Consider the following 9,991-nt stretch of genomic DNA (forward strand, 5'->3'; position numbering starts at 1 on the left):
AGCTGGAAAGAACAGAGATGGGCCTTGCCATCCTGGATATTTCCTGCCACCAAACACGTTTTTGGAGGTTTGAGGTTAAATTAAAAAGGACAATATAGTTAAAAGCTGGGGGAGAGGAGGGATACATTGCTTGAGGAGATGGTGCATACCAGAGCATGCCAGCCTCCAGATGTGGGGGAACTGCTGGGGAAACAGCCTCTTCACAGCTCCAGAGGACACACCAGAAGCCCAGGCTTTTGTTGCCCAGAGAACTTGTGCAAGAAACCAGGAGGCCACGGGCAGCCCCAGGAGCCCCACCCTCCCCAAATATCTGCATGCTAAAACCTTTTTAATAAGGAAGCGTTGTAACTATGAAGAAGTGTAAATATTTTGATACAGACCAACTAACTTATACTCGATAAATAACTGAGCAGGCCCAAGGAGGACTGGTTAGTATCAGATCATCCCCAGGAACAGATGAGGGGTGATGGCTGCGAGAACTGAGGGGGGCTGCCCATCAGGAGACAAAGGGACACCCAGTCAAGGAGGCTTTGGGGGATGAATTTAAGGGTTTAATAATTTTGCCAATGTAAAATTTAAGTAATCCGTTTAATTCTTTACAAACGAATTTTGGCTTAAGGCAACAGGGGCTGGAGAAATAGCTGTCGGCCATGAGCAGGACCTGAATTACATCCCCAGCACCCAAGGTTTGTTTGTTTGTTTTGTTTTGTTTTGAGTCAGCCATTGTGCTGTCTGCTTGTACGCCTAGCACGGCAGAGACAGAAACAGGCAGATCCCCAGGGCAAGCTGGTGAGCCAGCCTAGCTTTATCAGAGCACCAGGTCCTAAGACATCTTATCACAAAAACAAGGTGGACGGCTCATGGAGAATGACACCATGGCTGACCTGTGGTCTTCACACAGACCCACGCACGTGCACCTAAATACAGGTGTGCACACACGTACTGCCCCACCACACACAGAGTAAATCAAGTATGCTTCTTTTCTGTTTTGCATTTTGTTTCTTTGTCCAGACAGGATCTCTGTATCCTAGAACTCACTATGTAGACCAGGCTGACTTTCAACTCCCAGAGATCCACCTGCTTCTGCTTCCTAAGTGCTGGGATTAAAGGCCTGTGCCACCACATCCAGCTAAGGATGCTTCTTATAAATACAAAGATAATTGTAGAGGATTTTAAAATTAAGACATCATATATGTTCATAAAAATATATTGATATATTGGCCATTCTGTATGCCTTGAGTCATTCATGGCTCCTTTGTGACTTCTAACTGTAACACAGAGCTGAGGAGTGTTCAACAGGGGTCACCCGGCCCTGGCACAAACTGGTTGGGTAGAAGGTGAGGTAGAACAAACAACTCTTAATGACCCGTTGTCCACCCAAGGGCCACAGTCCACAGAAATACAATGGACCTTTGGGATTAAGCCTTTTCACGACCTGCACTCCTGGGTCTAGAGCCTCTGGCAGTTTTTGGTTTAGCAAGTCTGACTTCCCCATGTCCCCCCTGGCTGCTTTCTCTGACATGGGAATAGCTTTTATTTTTCTGGGTCTTTGGAAAGAGTTTTTATGGGACACATACCAATCCTGGATCGCTCTAACTTAAACACTTCCTTAATCTGAACCATCTTCAGTGATTCTTAAGTTATAAAGTATCATTCTGAGCTGGGCATGGTGGCCGAGTTCAAGGCTAGCCAGGACTACCAAGAAACCCCATCTTGCCAGCATTGGTGGTGCACGTCCTTAATACCAGCACTTTGGAGGCAGAGGCAGACAGGTCTTTGGTCTACAGAGGGAGTTCGAGGACAGTCAGGGCTACACAGAGGCACTCTATCTTACAAAAAAACAAAAACAAAAACCAAAAAAACCAAAAACAACAACAACAAAAAAAACCCCAAGAAACCCTGTCTCCAACCCCACCCCCAAAATATCTTTCTGACAGCTGATTTTTGAATTTTGCTAAACTTTTCTGAGCCTGCATTACAATTTTTTTTTTTTTTTTAATCAACAGCTCTTTGGTAAGACACATCACAGGCTACAGAATAATATTAAAAACAAAAAACAAACTCAAGAGCTGGTACAGGTAAAGGGTACAGAGATGGGGCTCATCAGGAGTGTGACACATGCAGCTTGTGAAAGACCGGAATTTAATCCTGTGTTCACATTTGCCTGTGCACACACACAAACAATGCTCCTACACCAGAATATGTTCCTAAATTTCCTTTAAAGCTTGTGGTGGGGAACCACTCTTCTAAGTGAACAGTCTGACAGTCATTCTCCATCTCAACACTTGGGGTGCTTTCCACACCCTCCCACCCAACTTTCGGAAGAAACCCCCCTGCATTTCCATGCAAGCCACGGTGCGGTGGTAAGGGGGCGTGGATTTCCACTTACGTGTTAGCTGTTCAAGGCCAGGTTAGTTTCTCTGCACTCCTGCTCTACTTAACCCCACGGTCTTTTTCTCATGTTTACCGCCCAGGAATGACCAGTAGGCAGCAGGCCTCCAACACACAGCGTTACAGCCAAGCCTCCCCGCCCCCATTCCTTGTGTCAGTGATAAGATGGTCTGGGTTTTCATCTGGGCTACTTCTCTCCTGAAAGTGACTCAGATTGTGGCCTCCAGCTGAGCCCTGGTCAGTTCTATTTCCCATAACAAAGGTTTGACATCTTCCTTGCTCTCTGTCTCAAACTTCTGAGGTTGGCTTGCCATGCTCTCCAGTAAAGGCTTTCTTAACTGATATTTATACATCACTCTAGGAGTAATGTATTAATGAAGCCTGGCTATCTTACACAGCACCTGAAGGGTCAGGCTTCCTTTAAGAAATGTGACCTTCCGGTAAAGGTAATCCTAGTGCCTCATGAAGAAAGGGGCTGGCTAGGTGTGAGTTTGCCCTCCAAGTGTGAGGACCTGGGTTCAGGTCCTCAGAAGTTACGTGAATGTCAGGTACAACCAGGGCTCAGAAGTAGAGAAAGGGGATCTCACAAGCAAACTGGCTATAACCAGTCTAGCTCCTGACTCAAGTAAAAGACCCTGCTTCAATAAAGGAGACAGAGTGCTCCAGAAAGATTCCCAGAATCACCATCAGCCTCCACAGGGACTCCCACACATGTGGATGTGTGGCTCCATACACATACAGCCCACAACCCATGAACACACACATACACAGAGCACACACCCTACATACATACATACATGTAAAAATAAAGGTGAGAAGGTTGTGATGAATAAGTCTCAAAATAAGAAGGTAAGCAAGCAAAGTGGGCGTCTTTCCTAGATGCTGCGGAAGAACCGTTTACAAATACATGGCTTGTCTTTCACATAGGACATAAGGAACAAGATGTACTCCTAAGCCAAGAAAAAAAAAGTAGAAGAAGGTCTACAACCTCCAACAACTTACTGCTTTTTGTAGTGTATTACCTGGGGAAATTACATAGAAAAAGATGGATGCATTAGAGTGCTTGTTGGAAGTATAACTGGATAGACAAGATGCAGAGGGAGGTTAGGGGCTGGAGAGAAGGGAGCATTAAGCTAAGGAGTGTTGCAGCAGGGAGTGGTGTGGTGGTCGAGGGAGAGGTGTGTGGTGGGGAGATACCAGTATCCTCATGGTGCCTTGAGAGATAAGCAAGGCTGAGCGGCAGAAACAGGAACGTTTGTTTGCCAAAGCATACACATTCCAATCCACTGAAACAGCTTTAGTAAGTCCTTTAAAATGTGCGGCCCAGAACAAAAGAAACACTAAAAAAGGTGAGTGCGCTTCCAACTCAAGACTTCAAAAAAGGATGTGATTCAAAAGTTAGATATGCTAAAAGCAGATCTAGACCCAAGGTTAGCTGGAGGAAGAGTGAGTCTGTGGCAGATTGACTAATCACCACCTGCAGGTAAAATACATAGAAAGTGAAAACAGAGATCCCGGTCAGAGACAAAGATGGAGTCCTTACTGGTCAGAGACAAAGATGGAGTCCTTACTGCTCATCTGCTAGAGGAGGGAGCTGTCTTCACAGGCACTGCTTATCTAATTCACACCCGAGGTAGGCTCTACAACTCCATTACACAGGGAAACTGGGGCTCATCGCGGTTCAGTCATGTGAGGTCCTTTGAATACCCATTTTTCAGTCTCTCAGAACTTGGCAGCGTCTACCCCTGTCTGGGGCTACACTCTGTATACTGTTCCAATTTAAAATGATGCATATATTTTACGATGATACACGGTAAGATGTTATGTATTTATTCTTGAGAAAGGGCTTCACTCTGTAGCCCAGACCAGCCTGGAACTCACAACGCCAAGACCAAACTCACCTTAAACCTGTAGCAATCCTCATACTTCTGCTTCCTGAGTGCTGGGATTACAGTCTGACAACATGTGGCTACCATTTATATTTGAAAAGAAATGAAGTAAAAAACACCTCCATAGTAATATCATCCTCATGGGTTGTAATATATGTTCACAGATGAAGCAAGACTAGAGATAGAACCAGCATTTCAGGGATGAAGTAGAAAATCCTGGGAATGTGTTACAATTCATGAGACACTGTTGCCAAGTAGACAAGAGCAGCTGATGGGCAGGATAGAATGGCCCATTAGGGTGTTTCAAATTATTCATTTAGTTGCAATCAGTCAAAAGAACACAGGCTTTGGAAATAGATTGTCCTTATTCAAAATTCAAATTCTGTTGCATATCAGAGGTGTGGCAAACCCTGGGAGGTTACTTTACATTATTAATTTCTGTTGTGTTATGCAGGCGTTATGGTTAGCTAAAAGCATATTTAGGTTAGAAAGAAAAGAAGAAGTCTATAGATAATGGGAGAGAGTGTAACATTAAAAATTAAAGAGAACCAGGGGTGATGATTCACATCTATAAGCCTATAATTCATGAGGATGAGGCAGGAGGATTACCATGACTGTGAAGTAAGCCTGGGTTACAGCATGAGGCTGTGTCTAAAAACAAATGCTGTCTGCATTTACTTAGCATATTCCAGCTGCATGGCCTTTGGCAAGTCATCAGCTCTGCTTCTATACAATAGGGATAACAGCATCTCTCACAGGATGGAGACATATCAGGACAGCCAGTTTGCACAATGGATATGTAGCACATTAAATCATTAAGACAAGTCTTGATTAATTAAGTATAAATTTTACCTCATTTCTCTGTAAACTTAGGCTTTATTATAATGGTGCCAATGACTATAGATTAAAAAAGTTTTAAAAATCATCAGCAGTCATCAGTGGGTCTGATACCTTTAATCCCAGCATTTGGGAGGCAGAGGCAGGCAGATCTCTGAGTTTGAGGCTACCCTGGTCGACAGAGCAAGTTCCAGGACAGCCAAGCTAAACAAAGAAGTCCTGTCTCAATCAATCAATCAATCAATCAATCAATCAACAAGCCATGGCAATTTGATAAAAACTCGGCATTTGGAGTTAAGAATATTTCTGGCTCTATGTGTTTTGAAAAGATAAACTTTACGGCTGGCATGGTGGTACATACCTTTCATCTCACTGCTTGGGAGGCAGAGGCAGGCAGAGCTCTGTGAGTTCAAGGCCAGCCTGATCTACAAAGTGAGTTCCAGGACAGCCAGGGCTATACAGAGAAACTCTGTCTTGAAAAAACAAACAAAACAACTTTATATACGCAGGAAAATGTTCAGTTCTTTTACAGTTCTTAAAACTTTCTTTCTTCACTAAAAGCCTCCCTTAAAATAATTACACTTCTTTGGGATGTAAATCAATTGATAGACTGTCTGCCTAGTACGCACAAAGCCCTGGATTCAATCAACAGTATAGAAAACTGGGCATGGCAGCATACCCTGGAAATCTCAGCACTTTCGAGATCAGAGTTCAAGACCATCCTCTGATGAACAGTAAATCTGAGGCCAGCCTGGGCTACATGAGACAATAAAACAAACCAAAGCCAACAACACTCAGTTAGATAAAGTACACGGTCAATCTGAGAAACAATAGATTCATGTCATTAGCCAAGGCTTTAGACAATTTTACTGATAAGAATGGTTAAGCATGCTCACCACCTTTCACAGACATTGAGGTAATGGCCTCTACCTGCTGTCAGTCTAGAATTCGAAGGAGGGAAGTGTTTGTGCTTGCAAAACTGCCCCCCCCCCCCCGCCCCGCCGAGTTGGTCTTAAATCATAAGAAATTCTGCTATCATACTTCTACTATAGAGTTGTGTAGATCTAATCTGATAGCTTTGTCCACACGTCCAGCATCTACTGCAGATCTGAGGAAACATCTATGAGGTTCAGATTACAACCAGGTTTAGTGGCTTTGAACAAATCATTAGAAAATAAAGAGAGCACAGGCGTGAAGTTGTACCGCTGGCAGTTTCACCGAGTTGTGTGAGCCAAGGTTTAAAATCCCTTGTATTCCTTCCTGTCACCTAGATTAAGGTACCTCAGTGCCCGGGCCACTCTAAAGCCTTGTCCAAGCTTCAGAAAGCCACTGCATACTTGGCAGAAATGTGAGCACCGTTAGTGAAGGCCACACTTTCTTACACTACTGCAGCCTGCAGAAGTGAGTACAACAGCACACCTCTAACGGGTAATTTAAGCCTCTGAGCCAAACTCGCACAACGAGCAGTTAGTTAGTCTCATTTTTTCACTTTCAGGAGGCGAGGAACCTGAAAATGTTTAACTGATTTGCTCTGAGTTTAAAATGCTTAAGGAATTGGAAACCCAGTGAAGTTCTGCCTCTCACCCTCGAATAAAACCTCCGCACAAGCACGAGGACTAGGGGATGGGCAGAGCCATCGCAAAGCCAGGTAAACTCGAAGGGCTTGAAAATAACTGAAATCGGAGGAACAGCCAAGCGTAGGGGGAGGGAAGAATTGGCTGCTGGACAAGAGAAGGCTTTGGCATTTACAGAGCACACCCTAAGGCTCCTGAGGGGCTAACTCCATCTCGAACACCCACCTCTATGCTGGGAACCACAGAAAACGAAGGATCAGTGAGGCTCTGTCTGGGTTGAAGGCAGAGGTCCTGGCTGCAACTGCTGGCCTGGACACCTAACCTCCGGGCCATGGGATGCGAAGCGACCCCCTCCCGCCCCTCTGGTCCTGCAGGTGAGCGGACTGGCGCTCACTCGATCCCTACGGAGACCATGGGTTTCCCCCTCCTTCCTCCAAAAAGTGTAACTTCAGGCATTCCAGGCAGGCGATGGGGGGTGGGGAGAAGAGCAGAAAAACCAGGCCCCAGCATCTCCAGGGTTTTGAAGGTATGGAAGGAGAATCGCCCAGGAGGCCATCCCTGCCCTGCCGCGACCGCGTTTTCTCTTCGTGCGCCCCTCCCCCAGTCCCCAGAACCTGGTGCCGCCGTGCTGCGCTAGGCGCCAGGCTGGGGGTCCCTGGCACGGACGCTAGGACTCGCGTGGGTTGGGTGGGGTTGGGATTGGCGGGCTCCCGGGACCGCACGCTGGGCAGGCGACCACATTGTGCCCGTCCCAGAGCCCAGATGAGCCAGGGACACGAGCGAGGCGGGGTGGGCGCATCCGGGCTGGGGCGCGCCCAGAGAACTGAATCGAGTGGCCGGGTGTCGGCCGTCCCTCTCCATCCCACCGTGAGTCCCCAGCCCTTACCTCTGGGGGCGAGGGTGTCCGCTGGAGGTGGTGCCAGGGCGCGGCGAGCTGTGTCGGGGTTGGTCTCAGCGGCGGCCAGCGACCTCCCGGTCGCTGCTCATGGCTTGTCGCGCCCAGAGTGCTGCAGCCGTGGCCACGGCGGCGCCTTGGTTCTCGTCCTCTTCGCGCGGGCTCCAAGCCGGGACGCAGCTAACGCCCCAGCTCCGCAGCCCTGTTCCTCCTCCCTGGTGCCTCCCCGGCCGCGAGCGGAGCCGCCTCCAGCGCCGCCCCGCGCGCCGCCTGGCCCGCGGCAGCCAGCGCCGCCCAGCGCCCGGCCCCGGGGTCGCCGCCGCCTGCCGGGCCGCCGCCGCTGTGCCAGCCCCGCTGTGACGCAGGCAGCGGTGCCCGGGAACTTCCTCCTCTGCAGAGACCACCAGACGCCCGGAGAGGGCGGGCGGGCCTGCGCTGCTGCTGGCTGCTGAGCACTGTGTTCGGCCCCGGGAAAGCCAGCAATCCTCTCAACCGCTGGATGACTGCGCTGCTCGGAACCACCCACCTGGCGGGCACTGCAGAGCAGACCAGCTGCGTCCACTGCCTCCCGTGCGCATCCCTAACAATGCCAGAAAGAGGGTGGCTTCTGTGCAGGCGGCGTCCGCTCCCACACCGCAGCTCCTCCCGCGGCTAAGTTGGAGCCAGTGGCTGCTGCTAAAAATAGCCCTCTTGGAAACTGCTGGAGGGTCAGGATGGAGATAACCCCTCCCCAGAGAACTAAAGGTTGAGGAAGCGGGTGGAAAGGACGGTGGGATACACCGAAGGGGACAGAGGAGAAAGAAAAAAAAAAACCCAATGTCCATAGTTCACGAAGCCTCAAGCCCCTGGACAATCTCAAGCCTGGTGTCCCGCTGGCAGTAATCCCTGTTTGCCTGACCCTGCCAGATGGGCTTCTGGGCTTCGACCAGCAGGTGCCACTCAGTGTAAAAGCTCCGCCTACGATTTAGTGTGTGCCGGGGCGACGGGTGTGTGTGTGTGTGTGTGTGTGTGTGTGTGTGTGTGTGTGTGTGTGTGTGTGTGTTAACAGTGTACACCAAGCCACCTGTTGTTTGGACGGTGTGAGGGAGGGATGCTCTCCCACCCATTGATCTGAACCGTGGGTTTCTCCTCCCGTCCCTCTGCCCAATTATAGGTCGAAAACGCAAGCTGACATCCTGAAAGCTGGCAGCTCCCTACACAGAAAAATTTCCTGATTGGTGGGGGAAAAGTGCAGACAAGATAACTGTAGCAGAGTCTACTGGGAGTGAGTGCTTCGTCAGTACCAGCTGGCTGTCCTCAGTGCACTGATGATAAACGATGACTCTGTCCTGGCAGTCTGGGAGAGACCGAGGAGAGGAAAGAAATGGCCAGCCAACAGCCATTAACTAGTGTGTGCGCTCTTGCACTGTAAGTCTTTAGAAGGCAATCATTTCCCAAGCCATGATTTAAAAACAAAAACAAAAAGCCTCTCACCTCACCTCTCTTGGGCTCTTCACTGTTCTTCCTGCTCTCGAAATAAAACACTACAGTGTCTCTAATCCCAGTGCTGTTGTTGGCTCCAAAGACAACCTTGACCTCTTCAGGCCCTAGGGGAATCGCTCTTGCATCAGCCTCATTAACCTAGGACAGACCAACAACCTAGGGTGGGGTGTTCCGGTGGAAATGCAAGGGACGTTCCAGTGTCTCTGGGGGAAAGAGAGACTGTTTGGGCAGTTGGAAGGAAGGGAAGGAGGGAGGGAGGGAGGGAGGGAGGGAGGGAAGGAGAGAGGGAGGGAGGGAGGGAGGGAGAGAGAGAGAGAGAGAGAGAGAGAGAGAGAGAGAGAGAGAGAGAAGGAAACCTAAGTACCTATAACCCAGCAGGTAGATGCAAAAATATTCTACGAGGTAGCTCCCAATTCAAATATTTTACCTCGGGCACTGGAATGGGATGCAGCTCAGTGCTAGTGTCTCCCTGCCTTGAGTTTTGATCATTAAAATCAAATGTGAATCTCAGGAGAGCAACTCCTAAAGTTGAAAACCTCCCAAGCAGTGTCTTCTTCTCCAAACGCTTTCCCAGGACACATCAGCCCTCTGTCATCTTCAGCATTTCAACTAAGCTGAGGCATGCTAACCCGTTGTCAAGGAACTACCAAACCCTAGCCCTAGTGGTTCTCAACCTTCCCGACACCGCAACCCTCTAATACAGTTTTTCATGGTGTGGTGACCCCCTCAACCATAAAATTATTTTCGTTGTTACTTCATAACTAATTTTTGCTACTGTTATGAATTACAATGTAAATGTTTGATATGCAAAATATCTAATATGCGACCCCTATGAAAAGACTGTTCATCCTTTGAAGGGGTCGCAACCCACAGGTGGAGAACCACTGCCTTAGACTGTTGGTGTAGGTGAAACAGGCTTCTAT

General features: G+C 48.5%; 1 protein-coding gene across 2 annotated transcripts in view; it reads right to left on the reverse strand.

Annotated features, from left to right (window-relative positions):
- Lrrc8c (leucine rich repeat containing 8 VRAC subunit C) overlaps nt 1-7,834 on the reverse strand; it is a 75,431-nt gene extending 67,597 nt beyond the window's left edge. For both annotated transcript variants that reach the window (XM_036200858.1, XM_036200857.1), the window contains exon 1: nt 7,578-7,834. The gene's annotated coding sequence lies outside the window, so the exon portion shown is untranslated. The remainder of the gene's footprint in view (nt 1-7,577) is intronic.
- Between the last annotated feature and the right edge of the window lie 2,157 nt (nt 7,835-9,991).

Source organism: Onychomys torridus, chromosome 10, assembly GCF_903995425.1.
Source record: "Onychomys torridus chromosome 10, mOncTor1.1, whole genome shotgun sequence".
NCBI lineage: Eukaryota > Metazoa > Chordata > Mammalia > Rodentia > Cricetidae > Onychomys > Onychomys torridus.